Below are 22,963 nucleotides of genomic sequence, written 5' to 3'. Positions count from 1 at the left end.
TGTGTGTGTGTGTGTGTGTGTGTGTGCGTGTGCGTGTGCGTGTGCGTGCGCGTGCGCATGAGTGTGCGTGTGCGTATGCGTGTGCGTGTGTGTGTGTGTGTGTGTGTGTGTGTGTGTGTGTGTGCTGCTGGCAGATGTGCATTAACATTGGGGAGGAAGAAGTCTGCTTAGAATTCATAGTTTATGCAAGAGAACCTCCTTGACCCCAGGCCCTCTGTTCTGAGGGTGTGGAATGGGAGGAAGGAGGAGAGATAAATGCTAAAACACCAATCTGATGGATTTCTCTAACCCCTCATTGTCACATTTTAAGGAACTAAAATTATGACCAGACCTAGATCTCTAGTCATGGGTTCAGAGCACATAAATTGAGAACATATCCTGTGTATTTAAGGGGATTAAAAATATACATGGTAGTAGTAAGGAGGGAAATGCAGAGACTAATAGCGTCTGGTAATAGATAAAAATCCTCCAACTCCAGGAATGGAGAAAGAAAAAGGGGGAATATAAAAGGTTTATGTGAGAGGAATACAATGAGGATGGCCAGTGTGTGTCATATGCATGTATGACTATAATGATCACCATTACTTCATATGATTAATATATGCTAGAATAAAGTTGGAACAAACATATAATATAGATTCATGAATTGTTATACAATACACATTTGAATTTCAGGAGAATAATGCTTTTTTTTAGTGTTAACATGCACTTTTATTTCACATATAATTCAAAAGAGTCCTTTACTTATAAAATCTGGCATCTTCAATTAGATATAGCCTATATAATACATTGTATAGTATGATGAAATCTTTGAACAATTTAGATCATTTTTATCCATGTTTACATCAGCCTTTCACAGAGTTGTCATCTTTCTATGTATTTCTATATAGGAAAACATGTTGATCACAGAAACTATGTAGGATTTATGGCATTGCTAAATATCTATGTGATTGTCTATGACCCCCAAAGAACTCTCTCTCATAATGCATACTCTCATAAAGGAGCAATGGCTTAAGTGACTGTGCCATTAGTTCATGGTTCAGAGTTCTCTTGTATAGTTAGTTATTAAGAAAGCATTAAAATTCAGTAATACTACAATAAAGCAACTTTAGCTGTATGTATGTATGCATTGTACTTTAAAGAGTAAAATCCTTTATGTTCTGAAGAGTTAGTCCTTCCTCTAGCCCTCTGTGCAAGAAGTGTGGGCTGGAGTAAACACAAAACTAACACCTGGAGAAGATCTCGGTTTCTGTGCTACGAATGTACATTTACAGTACATTTATAGTACATTTACAACCCAAAGTGCTGTTAACTATAAAGATTCATATTTTTTGATTGTTGGCATAACCTACAAGTTTGTTGAACTAAGAATACAATTCAAATCCCTGTTCTTAGAGGTTGAATGCAGTCGTTCTTAAAGTATTCTCCTTTGACAAGTAAACAACCAATTTTCTAACATTTTAAAGAGAGTGTATTACTAAAGAAAAAGAATTTTATATTCTATGTTTGATCAAAGAACAAAAGCTGAAGAACTGGATTGCCTAAATAGCAAAATACTCTAAAGTAATTGTTCTGTGTTTAATATGAACAGAATAATGTTAATAGAAACTTCTGTTTGTGAGCAGATCTGAGATCATACATGACAATGGAGTTTCCACTAAACACAGGAGAGATCATATCACAACTTTCCCCAAAGCCTTGGGAACACATTATTTTATCCTTAAAATGTGTACTCTGTAATCCATTGTGATGCCTCTATATTGAAGATATAATTATGCCCATAATATTATTAAAAATATAAACAAGTATTTTATATATATATATATATATATATATATATGTAAAAATAGATGATTCTTTAATCATTTATATTGCAGAACACTTGGTAGCAGTAACTCTGCTGTATTTTATGGATCTGTGGTATTTTTAAGATGGAAATGCTACATTTTATCATGAGTTTGATTCCAGTTCTGCTATGATGAAGGGTGGGTATATAGGGTGATTGGTATATTGGGGAACTGAGCTTTAATCTTCCCTCAGTCTGTAGAAGACAGTCTTCAGTGGTAAGACCTTCGTGTGGAACTATCCTCAACTCAAAACTTGGAGCTCTGTACTGCAAAAGAAATTGACATAATGAATTTAAGACAACTTAGGAGAGTCCATCTCAAGTCTTCCCAGTGATGCCAGTAGCTGATAGATGTCTTATCTTCAGGATAAGAGAATGAAGAGAGGAAAGAATACTTGGTAGCTGTCTCCCAATAATTCTAAGCACCAAGTTGGCTTTTTGATGTATATTATTTTGTATATTCAAACAGGATTATTTGTAGTTCAGAAAAAAAAAAAGAAATACAGGCTTAAAGACTTAGTATATAAGGTTGGAGAGATGTCCCAGCGGTTAAGAGCGCTGACTGCTCTTCCAGAGGTCCTGCGTTCAATTCCCAGCAACTACATGGTGGCTCACAAGCATCTGTATGTAATAGGATCCAATGTCCTCTTCTGGTGTGTCTGAAGAGATCAACCATGTACTCATATACATAAAGTAAATAAATAAACTTTGCAAAAAAAAAAAAGAGATTTAGCAAATCGATCATTGTGATATCAAAAGGAAAATAGGATTTAAGCTAAGATCTAAGAACAATTTAATTTATAAATTTCATGTTATACTAATGGGACCACAAGCAACAGATTGAGACCCAGTGATAGTTGAACAACAGATTCCATAACTGAGACACCTTTCAAATCTTACCTCTAGAGATGTAGGCGTTGTTTCTTTCCTGTTTGTGCAGATATGCATGCATGTGTGTGCATGATGAGTACTACTACTGAGAGTGGTTAAAAACAAAACTATGATATCAAAGAGTTTGCCTAAACAAAGGCAATATTATAATTAAGAAAATTATGTTTTGATTTAATGTTTTCTACACTGCTTTCTGCAGTAAAGGTAATACTAACATAAGACTATTATTCATGACCTGTAGTAAATGCTCAATAGATGTTGATCTGTGTTCATGGGAAATTTTATTTATAATAATATAGCAAGGAGTAGAAGAGAGCTTTGGAGGGAGAAGAGGCTTTAGAAACAAGAATTATAGAATTTCCTGGAATGTACTACATAGGTCTTAAGACCCAAAAGTGCCTTTAAAAAGATTTATTTGTGTTTATTTTATGTGTATGAGTGTTTGAAAACAGGTATGTATGTGTAAGATATTTATCAGAGGCAGGGCCTCACACACACCAGGCAAACACTCTACCACTAAGCTGTAGTCCAAACTCTCCCTTTAGAATTTTATTTTGAGACAGGGGACTTGATTATTAACTGATTTGGCACTGTGGGTAGTGCCACATGAAGGCAGGTGGTCTTAGACTGTGTACAAAAGCTAGCTAATGACAAGCATTGACCAAGCCAGCATGCAGTATGCCTTTGTTGCTTCTGCTTGAAATCCTGCTCTTATTCTCCTCAATGATGCAAGGGGTCCTGTAAGATGCAACAATCACTTTCCTGCCCTAACTTGGTCAGAAAATTTTATCACAGCAGCAACAACAAAAACAAACACTAAAACAGTTTTTTTTTTAATTTTTTTATTAGATATTTTCTTCATTTACATTTCAAATGCTACCCCTAATGTCCCCTATACCTTCCCCCTGCCTTGCTCCCCAACCCACCCACTACCACTTCCTAACCCTGGAATTCCCCTGTACTGGGGCATATAATCTTTACAAGACCAAGGGCCTCTACTCACAATGATGGCAGACTAAGCCATCTTCTGCTACATATGCAGCTAGAGACATGAGCTCTGGGGGTACTGGTTAGTTCATATTGTTGTACCTCCTATAGGACTGCAAACCGCTTCAGCTCCATGGGTACTTTCTCGAGATCCTCCATTGGGGCCCTGTGTTCCATCCAATAGATGATTGTGAGCATCCACTTCTATATTTGCCAGGCACTAGCATAGCTCAGGAGACAGCTAAATCAGGGTCTTTTCAGCAAAATCTTGCTGGCATGTGCAATAGTGTCTGCATTTGGTGGCTGATTATGGGATGGATCCCCGGGTGGGGCAGTCTCTGGATGGTTCCTCCTTCTGTCTCAACTCCAAACTTTGTCTCTGTAACTCCTTCCATGGGTATATTGCTCCCCATTCTAAGGAGGAACAAAGTATCCACACTTTGGTCTTCCTTCTTCTTGAGTTTCATGTGTTTTGCAAATTGTATATTCAGTATTCTAAATTTCTTGGCTAATATCCACTTATCAGTGACTGCATATCATGTGTGTTCTTCTGTGATTGGGTTACCTCACTCAGGATGATATTCTCCACATCCATCCATTTGCCTAAGAATTTCATAAATTCATTTTTTTAATTGCAGAGTAGTACTCCATTGTGTAAATGTCCCATATTTTCTGCATCAATTCTTCTGTTGAGGGACATCTGGGTTCTTTCCAGCTTCTGGCTATTATAAATAAGGCTGCTATGAACACAGTGGAGCATGTGTCCTTATTACCAGTTGGAACATCTTCTGGGTATATGCCCAGGAGAGGTATTGCTGGATCTTCTGGTAGTATTGTCCAGTTTTCTGAGAAACCACCAGACTGATTTCCAGAGTGTTTGTATAAGCTTGCAATCTCACCAGCATGGAGGAGTCTTCCTCTTTCTCTACATCCTCTCCAGCATCTGCTGTCACCTGAATTTTTTTTATCTTAGCCATTCTGCCTGGTATGAGGTGGAATCTCAGGGTTATTTTGATTTGCATTTCCCTGATGATTATGGATGTTGAACATTTCTTCAGGTGCTTCTTAGCCATTTGGTATTTCTCAGTTGAGAATTCTTTGTTTAGCTCTGTACCCCATTTTTTAATGGGGTTATTTGAATTTCTGGAGTCCAGCTTCTTGTGCTCTTTGTATATATTGGATATTAGTCCTTTATCAGATTTAGGATTGGTAAAAGATGAGATGTGGCCTTGTTAGAGTAGGCATGTCACTGTGGGCTTGGGCTTAAAACCATTATCCTAACTGCCTAGAAGCCAGTCTTCCACTAGCAACCTTCAGATGAAGATGTAGAACTCTGAGCTCTATCTGTAACATGTCTGCCTAGATGTTGCCATGCTCCCACCTTGATGATAATGGACTGAAGCTTTGAACCTGCATGTCACCCCAATTAAATGTCCTTTTTAAGACTTGCCTTGGTCACGGTGTCTGTTCACAGCAGTAAAACACTAACTAAAACACCATCTGATTAATAGCTCGTATCTTAGGAGGTGCTAACTCATTTGGGAAGAAAACAAGAGTTCAAAGGTTCCCCTCTCCCCTTCTGATATATGACCCATTTGTTAGAAATTTAGTAAATAGAGTTGAAATTTTCACTTTTGAGATACTTTCTATACTCACTTCAAAGGGAAAGGAAACTGGGAGAAAAAGAAATAGTAAAAGCATAAATAAAATACAGAAGTTTGTGTGTATGGACTGGAGAGGGACATTATTAGTGAAAATTTTGGGCAGTCTAACTCACAGAACCATGAGTATATGTGCAATGATTGCATGTATGGCTCAGGGAAGTGCACTTGCATATCATATGGGAGATTAAGAGTTAAATCCATAGAACTATAAATTGGAAAAATTAAGCAAGAAATACTGGTTTTATCATTTACTGCTGACTAACTTTGAAGGGCAAGAAAAGTACTTTTGCAGTAGTATTGATGACTGTCAACTCACCACAGGGAAAGAGGGACATAGAAGGTACTGTGACAGTTCCTATTCCTCCCCGACCCCCATGCACACACAAAATTAACAGCCTAGACAGGAAGCCATGAAAGAGAACTCTTAAAAATTGTAATAAAGACATTGAAATGAAGCACTCCACAACTGATGGCTTCTGGCAGAAGTTCAGGTTGGGAAGGACTCGGGATTTTTTAAGGGTCTGTCTACTACTCGATGTGAATGACTTAAACATTTTCTGTTTCCTCCACTATGCTGTGCTTCCCACAGCACTTGGACATAAAAGACAGCTTATAGATGGAGGAGTTTACTTGAGCTTATGGTTCCAGAGAGATAAAAGTTCATCCAGAAGTGACATGACACCAAACACAGAAAACCTAGAGATCACATTTTCAACCTTGTGATGGCTATTCTTAGTTGTCAACTTAACTACATCTGGAATTAACTAAAACCCAAAGATCTAGGTATACCTGTGAGGAATTTTTCTTAAACAGTTTGAAGTGAGAAGATTCATTTTTCATGTTTAATCTTGATCTTTTGAGGTAGAAAGGACTAGCCTGGGCCACACTTTCAGCTGATAGCCTTCACGAAGGTCATGGAAGAAGGAAGCACTTGCTCTTTGCTTTCTTGACCTTACTCTAGCACATTCATGGTTTACTAGCATTGGAACTTACTTCTTCAAACTTCCAATTTAAACTGAAGACCAGCTAAGACATCAAGTCTCATGGACTGACCAACTGGATTTTTGTACCTTCAGTTGGAAACCAACCCTTTTTGGACTGCCTGTAAGCTGCTCTAATCAACATTCTCTCTGTCTCTTTCTCTCTGTCTCTCTGTCTCTGTCTCTGTCTCTCTCCCTCTCTCCCCCTCTGTTTCTGTCTCTCTGTCTCTCTCTGTGTGTTATATCAGTTCTGTTTTTCTAGAGAACCCTGACTAACATAAACCATAACCACAACACTGGAATGTACTGACCTGGAGTGGGTGAGTTCATAAGCTCTCAAAACCTGCTCTCTGGAGACATTCTTCCTCCAGCAAGGCTTCACCTGCTCATCAAACCCCCAATCAGCACCATCAACAGGTGACCAAGTGTGCAAATGTGTGACCCTACAAAGACATTTCTCTTTCAAACCTCTGTACACACCATTCTAGGACTTTAGTCTTGAGGTTGTTCTTTACTTTGACCCATTTCACTCCCATCCACACCCCTCTAAGCACTTTTGCTTCTCAATTCAAAGTTAACAACAAAATCTCTGATCTTCATGTTGCGATTGAAATTCAATTCCTTTCTGAGGAAACACTTCTTCTCCTTAAGGCAGGAATCATCAACTTTTATAGCCATGATCATAACAATAATCATTAAATATCATTTCACCACTGAGACCTAACATTTGTATATCTTTCATGGGTACAATATGGTTATTTGACACATATATTTAATGTGTAGTAATCAAATCAAAGCAATAATCATTTCTATCTCAAACATTAATCATATCATGTATGAAGAGTTCCATATTCTTCTGGCCTTTTCAAAATATGATTGTTTTAATTATGTAGTTTTAATGGACAGTTTTTACTATGCTCAAGAAGCCTCAAGAGTAATTCTGCACTTCGTATTTTAGTGTTCATTGTTGAAATTCTGTCCTTTCTCCCACTAGCCATCCCCAGTCTCTAGTGAATGCTATTAAATTATGTTACTAGTTTCTGAAAAAGAGAATATGTGATATTTTCTTCTTGTAACCATGTCATTTGACTTAACATAGTGACGTCTAGCTCTACACATGCTGCTGGAAATGAAATATCCCATTCTATCTCTGCCTGACTAATAAAGCACAGAGCACAGAGAGTTCATAATTTCTTATTTCTATTTCTATTGTGTCTTAGTCAGGGTTTCTATTCCTGCACAAACATCATGACCAAGAAGCAAGTTGGGGAAGAAAGGGTTTATTTGGCTTACATTTCCATACTGATCACCAAAGGATGCAGGTCTGGAACTCAAGCAGGTCAGAAAGCATGAGCTGATGCAGAAGCCATGGAGGGATGTTCTTTACTGGCTTGCTTCCCCTGGCTTGCTCAGCCTACTTTCTTATAGAATCCAAGACTACTAGCCCAGAGATGGTCCCACCCACAAGGGGCCTCTCCCCCTTGATCACTAATTGAGGAAATGCCCCACAGCTAGATCTCATGGGGGCATTTCCCCAACTGAAGCTCCTTTCTCTGTGATAACTCCAGCTGTGTCAAGTTGACACAAAGCTAGCCAGTACATATTACTAAGGCTCATGGTGAATGATGATAATGTATGGGCATCTTCATGAACACAATGAACACTAAAGTATGAATATCTTTTAAGAACAATGACTCCACCTCCTTTGAGTATATGCCAGATAGTGATAGTGACATTGCTGGATGATATAGTCATCCTCTCCTTGGTTTTGTGGAGAATGTCTATATTGCTTTTCATAGTGCTCATAGTAATTACAGCCCCATCCTCAACAATGGATAACAATAAGCTCACTGTCTCTTATGCAACTTTTACTTTTTCCCTATGGTAATATACATTTTAACTAGGATGAGACACCCTCTCTGTGGTTTGATCTCTATCTCTTTGAAGATTGATGCTGATTTATCTTGTGTATGCTTGAAGCTAAGTTGTGTGCTTCCTTTGGTAAAGTGTCTATTCAGATCTCTTATAATTTAGATAGAAAGTGGATCACAAAATGCTGGGTTTCTGGGTGGTGGTTATAACCAAAAGATTATTGAGTCTCAAGAATACTGATCACACCAGTGGATCCGCCCTTGCTAATTAACAGATGAATGGAGGAAATGGGTAGCCTAGAAAGGACATTAAAAGGATGTATCCTGTCCCCAGGCCACTCCTTTCTCCTTCTACTCTTTTCCTGTCATAGAGTTGGCTCAAATCTTCCATCTGCTGAGTAGGGAGACATGATTTTCAGGTCTCTTGTTAGCTGTAAGATCCCAAATAGACATGGACCTTTGTGTGTTGGCAAATTCTATATGCCTATGCTGGTTGTTCCCTTCTTCCTCTGCAATTTTATCTCCCACTCTTCTGTCTTGTTCTTAATCATAGCTGCTGACTCAACTTCCTACTTCTGATCGATGAAAATTAGTATAAGAAAGTCTCTAACCGGATCCACCCTCACATCTATTTTTCATGTATACTTGCCTTTATTTTTCTCTATAACACTCATCAACATCTAACATCCTCCATATTTTCTTTAAGTATTTTATGACTGTACATATTTTCTACTCCCCAGCCACAATTAACTTCTAAGCATGCCAAAGTTGCTCTTTGTTATTTTGTCTTAATGTGTGTGTGTGTATAAAATGTCTTGAAATAAAGAGCAAATAGTAGTACAGTAAACAGCTAGTACACTGGCTGTACATAAATATACACATTACTCAAATGATCTGATGAGATAAATTTTATGATGTTCCTTTTTCAAATGATATACGTTATCTTTTAGGAACTCCTGAAAATTTTATTAGGAAGCCTGAACCATAGACCAGGTGACCATAAACAAAAATCTAAATGTGCCAGATTAAAACTAATTCTATAGAACTAACCTTTGGTGGTTATGTCCCACAATATTTCCTTAGGCTAATTCTCCTCTATCCTTCTGTAAGGGAGATCAAGGACCCAGCTCTCCTTACCTGGAGATGCTCCCATCTTCTATGTGTTTAAATACTGCTTGTTCCACAGGGACCTGTTAAGAATGGATGTTCTGTATTTCTGTCTTTTTCCTTTCCTTTTTATCTGAGTCCTCTTAACTGGATTCTTTTCTTTCCTTTCACCCTAAGCAGTGCCACACATCAATCTGAGCACAGCTATTTAAACTATAAAGCAGGGCGAGACAAAGCCCTGTGTGTTTTAAGTTTCTCTAGGCTGCCTGGCAGAGCTCAGCTCCTTGCTGTACTTTTACATTTTTATAGCTTCCATGTGGGAACACCACTATACACTACTCACTTGGCAGTTACAACTGGCAATACTTGAGCACTGGCTGCCATTGTTCTAAACTATTACTATGCTAATTAATTCAGTCCTCCCAATCCTGTGAGGAAGGCTGCTATTATTACCCACAGTTTTCAAATGAGATAGGGAGTTAGAAAAAAACTTGTCAAAGTTACACAACTACTGATTATTTTAACTGGAATTTGAACCTACATGACCTGCTCCATAGGACTTAAGTGAAAGATAATGCCTTCAGGCAAAGGATTGGCAAGCCACTGTAAACTGTAAATATTCTAAAAAAGATTTTCCTGTATTCCACAGGACAGAATAACATTCCCATTGGAAATATATATATATATATATGTGTGTGTGTGTATATATATATGAATATTAGCTCACTCACTTATAAGTGAATATTAGCCCAGAAACTTAGAATACCCAAGATACAATTTGCAAAATGCAAGAAAAATAAAAAACAAGGAAGACCAGCGTGTGGATATTTCATTCCTCCTTAGAATAGGGAACAAAATATCCATGGAAGGAGTTACAGAGACGAAGTTTGGAGCTAAGACGAAAGGATGGACCATCCAGAGACTACCCCACCCGGAGATCCATACCATAATCAGTCACCAAATACAGACACTATTGCACATGCGAGCAAGATTTTGCTGAAAGGACCCTGATATAGCTGTCTTCTGGGAGGCTATGCCAGTGCCTGGCAAATACAGAAGTGGATGCTCACAGTCATCTACTGGATGGAACACAGGGCCCCCAATGGAAGAGCTAGAGAAAGTAGCCAAGGAGCTGAAGGGGTCTGAAATCCTATAGGTGGAACAACAATATGAACTAACCAGTACCCCCAGAACTTGTGTCTCTAGCTGCATATGTAGCAGAAGATGGCCTATTTGGCCATCATTGGGAAGAGAGGCCCCTTGGTCATGCAAACTTTAAATGCTCCAGTACAGGGGAATGCCAGGGCCAAGAAGTGGGAATGAGTGGGTAGGGGAGCAGGGCCAGGGGGGCGTGGTATAGGGGACTTTCGGGGATAGCAATTGAAATGTAAATGAAGAAAATATCTAATAAAAATTTGAAAATAAAAGAAAAGATGAGAAAGGGCTGACTAAGCTCAGTTGTGTGAAATGAGGTAGAATTCACATCTTTTGTCAAGAGATGGAATATGGCCCGAACCAACGTTTAATGTTTCAAATGTGTTTTTAGGACTTTGCAGATGGTGCAGAGGTAGAAAGGAAGTCTATTGCAAAGCTCCAAAATAACCCAGCCTGTGCCAGGAATGCATTATCAGACTCCTCTCCCAGGTGCTGTTGGGACCCTCCTGTCCCTCCTGCTCCTGGGGAGACAGTTCTGTTGTGAATCTACTTCACTCATGCCTGCCAATCACAATGTATTGTGCTGTAACATTATCATCAAACTTTAAAAAGAGAAACACAATAATACAAGTAAAATTGTATTGGTGATTTTTAGTTCATTTTGTTTTTCCTGTTTTTTAAGTAGTTATTTGAATCATTTAGATACTATTTTAGTTAAAATTCAATTTCAGGTTTTATTTTAATTACTTTGATATAGTTGATGCATTGTGGCCAGTCCATTGTTAACAAAATGCTCTAAGGTAATCATGATAAGAGGATAGGAGAATTCTGAGATACAGAACTTACTCAACATAAGAGACTGTGGGTTCTGTCCCTGGAGCTAGGAAGATTAAAAAAAAAAAAAAAGAAAATTACAATAAGTTAGTATTCACTATATTCACTCCTATTTTTATTGCTTTTCCAAATTTATTAGCAGAAACAAGTATTATAAATTTATTAAAATTTTCTTGGTCAGTAATTCCAAGTCAATGATTTTAAGTCATTTTTGAGATCGGGTCTCATATAGCCAGGCTGTCCTCTAACCTGCTATGTGACTGAGTATGATGTCAAACCCTGAAATTTCTCCCTTAATATTTTTGAAATAGTATGTTTTGTATTCTTCAGAAACATGTATTACATAGCTCAAACTCCACCTCCCCCCCCCTTTCCATCAGTGTGCTTGCCTTCAGTTAGCCTCCACTCCATAGGCATATCTGCACACACATATATACTCTCCAGTGTGGTCCTTTGAGGTCATCACATGAACCCTCTTTCCAGCCCTTTTGAGTAGATCACTAGTGAATTTGGAGGAGCTCTACAGTGTACAAGCCACAGGCGCTTGATGACTATGCCTTCTATAATTCTGCCTGCTTTCCAACAAAGCAAGGGAAACTTTCAGTCCTTACCAGTTGATCATCTGAAGGCAGGCGTTATCATGGGATTCCTGAGTTGAGGTGTTATTTCCTTCTAGGGAGGATGTTGGCAATGCATCACACCTTTCCCTTGTTTCAGCGGCCCTGTTATTCCACATGGGCATACTTAGAAGTAAGTAGACAGGATTTTGTTTCTTGCTAACAGTCCTGAGGTATTAATAGGAAGAATATTCAGGATGCTTTAAGGAGAAATTTAATGTGAGTCTGCACCTGTTAATGGTGTGAGAGTAACAGACAATAGCAAAATGTTTTATATACATACATACATGCACACACACACACACACACACATATATAATGTATTATATATTATAATGATGTATATATGTGTGTGTGTATAATTTATTGTATATGAATTAAAAAAATATTTCTTCATTTCATTTCCCCAGTACTGACTGTAGAACATAGGGCTTGTGCATGTTAGGCAGATGTTACAACATTGGGGTATTTTTTGATTTTTTTTCAGTTTGTACTCTCCAGGCAGGCCTTGAAATATCCTTCTTTTGCTTTGCCCACTTCTGGAAGTACAAGCTTGGACCTCATGCTCTGCTTTATGAAAAGCTTTTTCCTTCAAATCTGTGGGCAATATTAGTATTAGATCTACCTCAGGGCTGTTGTATGTGTTGTTTAAGAGAAAGCCTGTCTTCAATGCTATAAGCAAAGGAAGCTTGATAACTCACAAGGAGACAAATAGATTTCCACCTAGCAGAAAACAGAGCAATCCCTTGATGGTTGATCTCTCTGCACACTTATGCTAAGCCTTTCATTTAAAAACAGCCATCTCTGCCTTTTAACTCCAAGTAATATTTTAAAGGAAAATCTGAAGAAATGTTAATGTTTCACACCCATAAGCATAGTTTGCTAGTCCATACTGGGAGTAGCTAACAACTACGATGCACATGCATGAACGCATGATTTTGTTTTTATGAGATTGAGGAGCAATGTGGGTGCCTTGTATTTCCAGAATGCAATTGCTCTCCTAACAATTTCCAGCATTGTGGTTCTCCTTTTAATAATATAAAAATGTACTTTTAAAATAGATGCTATAAATTCTTTCTTTCAAGACAAGAGCTATGAATATTTATTAGGAGTATTATTGAAAGAGATGAGAAAGCTTAAGAAGAGCAGGATGTTATGGATAAGAGGGGTTTTAGAGTTGACTGATAAAGAGTTAAAAGTACTTATTGTTTAGCTGAACAGATCGAGATTGGGGTGCTTATGGCCTGCACAAGTGTTTTTGTTTATTTGTTTTTGTTTTTATTAAGATTTACTTTAGTTATTTTTTATTTCATGTGTTGGAGTTTTGCCTGCATTCATATCTGTATACTATGTGTGTGGAGCCCAGAACCCAGTGCCAGATCATCTAGAACTGGAATTATAGTCAGTTGTTAGGCTGATGTGAATGCTGCGAGCCGCCTAGGGCCTGTGAAGGAATAACAAGTTGTCTTAATGCTGAGCCATCTCTCTAGCACCTTATATAAGTTGTAATAATAATTTAATAGTATACAAACACATTAAGGAGAATGCTAAGAAAATCAATATGCCTGCACAGAAACCAAGAAAGTGACCATGAAAAGAAAACATCAGCAAGACAATTCCCTGCTATTTTAATACACCTTCCTGCTGCTTCCCAAGAATAGAATCTTTTACTTATCTCATTCTCAAAATAGAAATCTTGAGGGGAGGCATTTAGAGAAAGAGCCACACTATATGCAGTTAGTTTGGCCTGTCTCCCCAGACCTGGGCTGTACACATACATCACCCTCTCCACATTAATATATTTTTCACTTAGATGCACATTTTACTAAAAATCATATTTTGACAGTGTTTTTTAAATATTATTTAGGAACAAGGTTTACCTAAGGCTTTGACATTCAACCCTAAGTACCACAACTCTAGTAAATCCAGACTAATTAAATTAAGTAATTAAATTAATTAATTTGAATTAATTAAATTCAATATGGTCAGAAAATCAGCAAAAAACGAGGACATTTTTAGGACCAGCAGTTACTAATTATAAGACATAAGTATGCTTCAGGTGAAGCAGCCACGTTTGTCTAAGTCTACCTTGTAAGAAGCAGGTGATGTTTCAAAGTAAGTGGATTTTTCCCTTGTTGCCAAGGCTACCGTGTCTCCTTCACTGGCTGCTTCACAGTGATGGAGTTGGTAAGAGGTCAGATAGGTGGTTTGAGCTTTCCAGACCATAGCCCGAGGTAGGGTGAGTGTACTGTTTACCTTAAAAAGAGTGTAAGAGATAGCAATGATGTGCTGACATAAGAGTAGATGTTGGTTTATTTCTGAGGCAAGTGTTTAGTGAAAAGAAATTGAAAGAAGAGCAAGCCTAAGGTATTTAAGTGTGTCACCAATCAAAGTCTACATCAGTCAGAAAAGGACAGAGAGAAACATGACAAAAACAACTCAGAGAAATTCTGATCCACGTGGAACGTTTTATGCTAGTCAGGGTTACATAGTGAAATCCTGCTCATTTCACCATATGATGATAATGATGATGGTGGTGGTGATGATGATAGCACTACTACTACTACTACTACTACTACTACTACTAGTAGTAGTAGTAGTAGTAGTAGTAACAGCAATAAGGAGGCAGAACAAACTCATCAGTGGAGGATAGCTGGATGTGGTGGCTTATGCAGTGGCAGGAGAATCATTGTAAGTTAAATCCTGTCCTTTACAGCAAGATCCAGGTCAGTAATGATGGCAGAATGAGGACCTATTCCCAGAAAATTAAATAAATAAATACAGGCTTTTGGACAGAGATAGCGAGAGGATAAGACACAGCTACTAGAGTCTCCCGGTTTCAATGGTGGATCTGCTTACAAGATTAGAATTCTGGTTGTTGTGCTCAGCAATTGAGTTACCATTCTTTCTAATCTAGGTTTGTTGGTGTTTTCCTTCACATAGCGGCTTGACTGGGTTTCAGAGAGAAAGGTGCAACAGCAAAGCGTGGGTTTGCCTGATGTGCACCACAAAAGACCATGGGAGTTTTGAAGCACGGGGCTGGCGTGGTAATGACCTGCCAATGGGAACTTAGCGAGCTACGTGGAGAGATTTTGGAGCTCTGAGTCAGGAGTCTCTACAAGGTAACAGGCTGGCCATTGCCACCAGTACATGGCCCGCCAGCCTGCTAGGGCAGAGAGTAGCTGGGTATAGCATGGGATGAAATCACTTTTTTAGTATTTCCCACAGCAGGTGATAAACCAACATGTTGGGTAAGATTCCACTAGACATTTAAGACTAGTAACCTGAGAGTTGAAGTTTTATTTTCTAAGTAAGAGAAAAGTGGCACTGGAATGAGTCACATGGACTCAAGCACAGGAACCTTGAAACAAAGAAAGAGGGCTCAGAGGTCCCCTGCTGTCGAAAGTAACTAGATGGCTGCCCTGAGTCAGAGAGCCAGAGAATGGAAACTGTCTACATCTCAGGGCAAATATTGATTTAACTGTAAATTTATAATATGAGGATTATTTGCTTTTAGGATAAATTTAAGTACAGATTTTGTCTAAATCATGTAGGGACTTCTGCCACAGTTTGGGACTAGAATAGGGAAAATTAGTCACTGAATCCAAGTAGAGAGTACAGTGATGCTATGAACAGGTATTAATTAATAATAACTATTATTAATCAATAATTATAGTTTTGTTAATAATAATGTCTGTACCTTCCAGTAGAGAGCTCAACATGTAGATATTATAACAGGTATTAATAAATAAATGTCTGTGGCTCCAGGTAGGGAGCCGAATAGATGGATGGTATAACAGAATGACTGCTCTCGACAGAGTTTAATAAGTAAAAACTATGTGCTTCCTATAGGCAGATATTAGTGAAAGTTCGAATTAATCGTTTTAAAGATGGTATAAAGATATATTGCTGTATTAAGTCTTACAGGAACTCAAATTCTGTTTAACATGGGCTCCATGGGAATTTTGGGTTATTATCCTGCATGGCAAAATATAAAAGGTACACACAGCTTTTCAGTTTACTTCATTTGTTTTGGATTATTTTAATTTTCAAAATGGGTGTGACTTTGAGTTTTGTGGTTATGTTATTCGTCTGGGAGAGAGGTCAAAATAAAGACTTTTCTGGTCACTGGCTCAAGCAGATGCTGATCTGGAAGAAAGGTTTTGTCTTTGCATTTTTAGAAAATGTGATTAGTCTCTACACCTTCCAGAGTAATATGGATCAGATACGATGAAGGGAGACCCCTCTGAAGAGCTAGATTCCAGAGAATTAGACAAAAAAAGTTATCTTGATGATACTAAAATTTTGTTCTGAGATTTGTATATTACAGAGTATACAGCCTTGGTGAGTCTCCTCATCAGACATGCTGAACTGACCTGCCTAAACTCCTCATGTGTTGGGCTTTCATAAGGATGCACTCAGAACACAGACATCAGAGACTAATACAATACTTGGTGTGGCCTTCTGAAGGCCAACCAACTCCCCATTTTCTTTACCCTTCACTCGCATCAAAAATATCTCAACTCCCATATTCAGCTTGAAGAAGTTATGAAGAGTCGTTGTCCTAGTTCCTTGGTCTTGGGGGGCTGCAGGTGGTTTTTCTGTTTGTCGTTCTGGGGAACTTAGAAATGATCATAATTGGAACAGAGAAGAAATAGCTAGAATTGATTGTGTAGCCATAATCTCATTTGGTAGAAATCTTTATAATACTTATTAAGTTGAAGTCATAATTTATTATTTTGGAACAGAATTTATTTTGATGCAGAATCAAGATTTCATTGGTATAAATTTCTTCCATTGATACAAAAAATTTTAAAGTGCAGGACTTGGACCCAGTCCTCCTATAACTGTTATAAACTGATCTGAGATGATTAATCATGTGAGTTAAGGGCCAAAAAGCAAATCCATGGCTCTGCATTTTTGTTTAGGGTGTTTTCAGATACTTTAATTAGAAATAGTTGAGGGTAGTTAACGGATAACAGTCTAGATTACTTTACATAGATAGCTGCTTTTCAAAAATGTTAGATATCCACAGAATGTGACATTTAATGTTATTTATTCATATATTGTTGAGACAAATCTGCTCCTAACAGCTTCTCATTCGTGGATTCAAAGAATGAACTATCTATACCTCCAGATAAGGTGGTACATTGTGGCTAGGTGACCACTGGACAGAAATTGCCTATTTCTCCTGCAGACCTGTACTGTCCGTGAGTGGATACAAGTTACAGGGTAGGACAGCTTAGTTCTGCCAAGACAGAATAAACTAGTCCTTAATAATTCCTGTTTTTTTGAGGTTTGTCAGAATATCCTAGGCCAGAAGGCTGAAGACTGATGTTCCAGCTTCCTGACTTACTGGGGCTATATGGATAGGCAGCTGTCTTTACAATTTGTCTCAGTTTTGGAAGCTATGTTAGGCTTCCTATATCTTCAGATAATGTTGGTCATTCTCAAATTTCTGACAGGGTTGAAAGAGGTTAAATAGCCTAATGTTAAATAGCCAACCCAGGCTATTTAACATTAGGAGAACAGAGTTGAGAGAACGGTTTTCAGATGGCACACAATCTAAAGACAGAACGTAAGTCCGGTGTAGAACTCTAAGCCTTTTAGGTTAGGATAGTCGACAGGGTTCTATTGATAGGTGGTCTGCGTGTTAGGTCTGTCATGTACTTTATAAATTATAAAATGGTAATAGTTGTGCTCAATTTATATCTCAGATATAAGAGTCTTTTAAGTGGACAGAAAGTGGGAAGTGTTGTGGATGGCCCTGGTGTTGTTTGTATTCTGATGTTAATTCCATTTTCCTTGTGTCACAAGGAATGAGTCACATACTCAGGTGACTTCTTGTGATCCATCCCCTAATGAATACAGGAGCCAAACAGTGGGTGAGTAGGTGGGACTTCCAGATTGGATAGGGGAAGAGAGGAGGCAGGAGGGAGATAGGGGCTTTGGAATGGGATAGCAGGAGGACAAGATGTAGCTACTATTTTCAATGGCGGACCCCCCCCCCCCAATAATTCACCACTGGAGGATTTAGATTTAGTATGGCTTACAAGATTAGGATTCTAGTTGTTGTGCCCAGCAATTGAGTTACCACTGTTTCTGGAAAAAAATTAATAAATAAATAAATACATAAATATATAAATAGTAAGAAAGTTAAGTGGAGGATGTGGATTATGACGTGGGATCGTATATGCTTATAATTTCAGTTTTTGAGAGAGAGGCAGACCCCAGGGTTGACTGGCCAGATAGCATCTCCCACTTGATGAGCTCCACGTTAGTAGGAGACCTTGTCTTAAAGTAGTATGAGGAACTCTGTCCTTTGTACATACATATGCACTTATGTGCATGCCCACGTGTACACACACACACATACACACACACACATACACACACACACACACACACACACACACACACACACACAGATAATAGCCACCAAAGATAAAATACTATGTTTGCTCTTGAAATAAAACTTAAATTTTTTTCTAATAATAAATACATTGACAGTTGGGTAGATGAAAGGCTGTAAAGTTTTGACTACGAGCACAAGGCATAAGTCCATGTATGAGTCTATGGTGAGGTGGGGTTAACTTATCTTTGGAGGCCTCTTTGTGTTGACTTGTTTGTAGGATGTCGGTAGTTGCTGGGGCCTAATGGATATTCCAAACCATACTGAGTCTATCCAAATGGAACAAGAAGACTTCCTGCACAGAGAAAATCATAGCTGAATGTATAATATAAAATGTCATTTGCAAAGGGCAAGCTTAAGGCAAATTATCACAAAGATGCTGTGTGTTTGCATGCATGCATGTGTATGTGTGTACATGTAACATACTGTAGGGAAAATATGCATAGCTAAGAAGTAGAAAATGAGAAATGAAGCTGGAGAGACAACAAAGAGTCATGGAACTTGAACATTTGGAGGAAAGAATGTGACCTGTATGTCATGGATGATACGGTGTTTGTAGCCATGATGAAGTTCTACATAAATTTAAAAAAAAAATGTGTGTAGCTTTGCTCAAAATAGACATCAAAGGTGCATAGCCATCACCTCTGTCATGGGCAAATTATTAGAATCATTGCTTCCCTCCAATATTTGACACACATTTGGGAATCAGTAATGTATTGTGCTTGTGTTTCTGTGTGCAGGCAATGGGCTGACTTAGAAGGTCAGCTATTGTAAAAGCTGAACAGATAGATGAAGGGTTTCTAGTCTCCTGGGTTCTCCCAGTTTCTCTTTTTTTTTTATTACCTCCTCTCTGTGCTGCTCATGTTGACTAACAGTTCATTCTTTATACTCATCCCCATATATCTTTGTCTGACCATGCTTATACATTACCCTACTGTCATTCCTCTATAAAGTACCAAGCATTTACTTTTAAGACATTACATTTAGAAGTTCACATAAATCACCCCAAATTCAAAAGCTAACTCTCCAGACCTCTTGGGCAATACTTAACTCAGGATGCTTCTGATCAGTAAGTATTGAAACTCACAGAACTCAAGTTATTGAATATATATGTACATATACCTAGATATGCATAAAAATATGAACATATATGCATATACAGTATAACACAGTGTATACATAAATGTACAAATTACACATACATATAAAACCTAGATTTAGTTTCCAAATGAACAAGAAGAGAAAAGTGAAAAATATGAAGTTCTACATAAAAACAGATTGTTCCGTGGGGAAGTTATTTACACCTCCAGATTTGCATTTACACAATCTTAAACAAAGATCAGGGAAATATAGATTGGAGGACATAAATATTAAAATATCCATTAATTTTGGATGAACAAATAAATAAAACACATCTCCCCAGAAGCCTTTAGGATTCCATTTGACTTGAGCATATATCTAATTATTAAAGAAGATGGAAATCGACTGGTGTGGGAGCTGGGAGCCAAGCTTTCTTGTGTGTCTGCATAACAGCCCCCTCTACTGGGTGAATTTGAGGCTGAAGTCCTCATTAGTCAGAGGAGGTTGGTTTAAGATTTTTAATTACTGCTATTTTTGATTATACTAAGAGAGTTTTGTTGAAATGTATCCATTTTATAATACAGTCTGAATACACCAATTAAAAAAAATACATGAGCAAATCCCATGGAAATATTAGGTACAGGTGAGGAACACAAACACTTAAGCATTCAGCCTACCTAAGGGGTTGTGGAATTTAAATTTGACCATGAACTTAATTTTAAATGTCTTGTATTGAAAAGGTCTTGAGCGAATAACTACAATCAGAAAGCAAAAGTGCTTTTGAAGGAATAGAGGCAGCATCTGCTCTCTTTCGAGTCTTGGTATTAACAAACTGTATATGTCTCAGAACAGCCTTGGGAAAATGCTTGGACAAAGAGGGAAAGAGCAGAAGGAACAGGAAATGGAAGCGTAAGAAAATTTACTCTGTCTGGACTTGAAGTCTATGCCAGAGCTGTTGCATAGAATGAACTCTTCTATTTTGCTAATACTTAATTTAGAAAGAAGAGAAAAAGCATATAGGTTAAGGCTTAAATATCACAATGCTAGAAATCCGTGATAGAAATAAGATTTCTGACTCAAAGAGAACCAAATGAAAAAATAGGAAGGGAGGTATTAATTTTGTGAAGTAAAAGGCAGAAAGTAGAGACTGTGTCTAAGTCAGGGCTCCCACTGGGTCCTAGAGAGTGCTTTGTAAATTAATCCTGACCCGTGAGCAGACCTAAGCTAGAGTTTAGCCTCTATCCATGTCCTCAGCAACTATGCCCCTGCACCTTATCAGACATCCATGCAACCTACCATTTATACCAGCAGACAACACACTCAGTGTGCCACCGGTACCATCTGCAGTAACTTCATGTGGCAATAGAGATTCCCATAGAGTTTTTCTGCCTACCCATCCCCACCCTGCCCCCTTTCCTTTTCCCATTTCTCCTTCTTCAACAGGATCTTTCTCTGTATCTCAGATTGGGCTCAAACTTGTGATCTTTCTGTTTTGTTTATCTCAGTGCTAGGATTACAGGTATATGCTGCCATGCCTCACTTTAATTTCTTAACCTTATAAATAGGGATGCCTACTATTAATAATACATAATCTAACTTGGATCACCTCTAAAGAAAGTCAAAAGCTCATATGAAATGAACCACCTAGTTGGACATGAGATGCTTCAGCCTCTGTTTGTTTTCTGTCTACCTGCAGTGTCTTATTGACTTAATTTTTTACCTGCTCATTTTGGACCCACTTATTTAATTCAGCTTAAAGTCCACATTTTAAACTTTGAACATTTTATCCCAAGATAGTCTTAGTCTTTGGAATTCTGTTAGTGCATTACTGCTTAGAATACATATGATGTCTGACTCCAACTTACTGTTCACTTTGTTCTACAGGGATTTAAATTTGCTTATATTTTCCTAGGCTAACAATTGGTAAATTTGGATAAATAAAAGTAGAATAACATATTAGGATTCTCAAAAATAAACAAAAATAATATAGGAAATTAGGAAAAAGAGAAACTGATTTTGTGTGATTGTGAAATCTGGTAAGTGAATCTGAAGCAGGAACTGATATTACATCCTGAGTCTAATACATTACAAACCTCACATTGGAAGTGTACAGGACATCCTGTTCCTTATTCCACTTGGCCTATTACTTAATGCCTTAAACTAATTGGACAAAGCTCATCCATATTAAATTGGCTAATATTCAGTAAGACCATTAGCATGGTGATAATGTGTAATATGCTTCAAATTTGAAGCCTATAAAAATGTCACAGTGAGACTCAGTTTGTTGGATACAAATTAAAAATTTAAATAAATATAGTTTTGTATAAAAAAAACTCATGGAAACTAATAATTGTAGTATTTTATAATTTATCATATAATCAGAAAAAAGTTTCTTTTTACTAGACAGCCACAATACTGTATTTGTTCCATTTTAGTAGAGGTTATTTTCTTTTGTTATTTGTATTTTTTAATTTGTTTTTGTTTGTGTGTTTGTTGGGTTATATGTTTTTGTGTGTGAAGGTTCACATATGTCATGGTAGTCATAGGAAAGTCATAGGCCAACTCTCAGGAGTTATCTCTACTATCTTGTTATGTTGTTTGTTCCTGCTTGAGTCCTATAGATAGGCAGCCCACCAGTTTCCAGGACATGTTCAAATTATAGATACACACTAACATGCCCAACTTTAAAATGGTTTCTAGGGAATCAAAAATGAGTTTATGAGGTTGTGCAGAAAGGGCTTTTATATGATAAGCCATGCCCCTGAATTCTGTCTTGTATTTCTAAAAGAGGCTGTTCAGGGACTGCAGCTGGACTTTTGACTACATTGTGGGATTTTTTTTTTCACCCTTTGTGGTGGTTTTAATATGCTTGGCCCAGGAAGTGACACTATTAGGAAGTATTTGTTAGAGTAGGTGTGACCTTGGTGAAAGAAGTGTGGTAACTGTGGGGGTAGGCTTTGAGACCCTCCTCCTGGCTGCCTGAGAGACATAGTCTTCTGATTCCCTTCAGAACAAGACATTGAAATCTGTGCTCCATCTACAGCACCATTCCTGCCTGGATACGCCATGTTTCCTGACTTGATGATAATGGACTGAACCTCTGAAACTTTAAGCCAGTCCCAATTAAATGTTATTCTTTATAATAGTTGCTGTGGTCATGGTGTCTCTTCACAGCAATGGAAACCCTAAGACAAAATTCCCGATTCCTTTCTTTCATTCTTTCATTAGGTAAGAGAGAGAAAAAGGCTAGATTGGAAAAGGGGTAACATTATCATTAGACTACTTCCTGCTGACTAGAAACATCAAGTTCCTTGTGGCAAGATTAATCTTCCCTACCAGAATATCTAACTTTTTGTTGTTTCTTCTTTGCACACCAAATCTTAATAAACTATGACCAATGACAACTGTACTGGCTGTTTTTGTGTGTCAACTTGACACAGGCTGGAGTTATCACAGAGAAAGGAGCTTCAGTTGGGGAAGTGCCTCCATGAGATCCAGCTGTGGGGCATTTTCTCAATT

General features: G+C 37.9%; 1 protein-coding gene across 1 annotated transcript in view; it reads left to right on the top strand.

Annotated features, from left to right (window-relative positions):
* Cntn5 (contactin 5) overlaps positions 1 to 22,963 on the top strand; it is a 1,169,992-nt gene that overhangs the window by 597,997 nt on the left and 549,032 nt on the right. The gene's annotated exons all lie outside the window — the stretch shown is intronic.

Source organism: Mus pahari, chromosome 10 (genome assembly GCF_900095145.1).
Source record: "Mus pahari chromosome 10, PAHARI_EIJ_v1.1, whole genome shotgun sequence".
NCBI classification, from domain to species: domain Eukaryota; kingdom Metazoa; phylum Chordata; class Mammalia; order Rodentia; family Muridae; genus Mus; species Mus pahari.
This window is presented reverse-complemented; position numbering and strand designations above follow the sequence as displayed.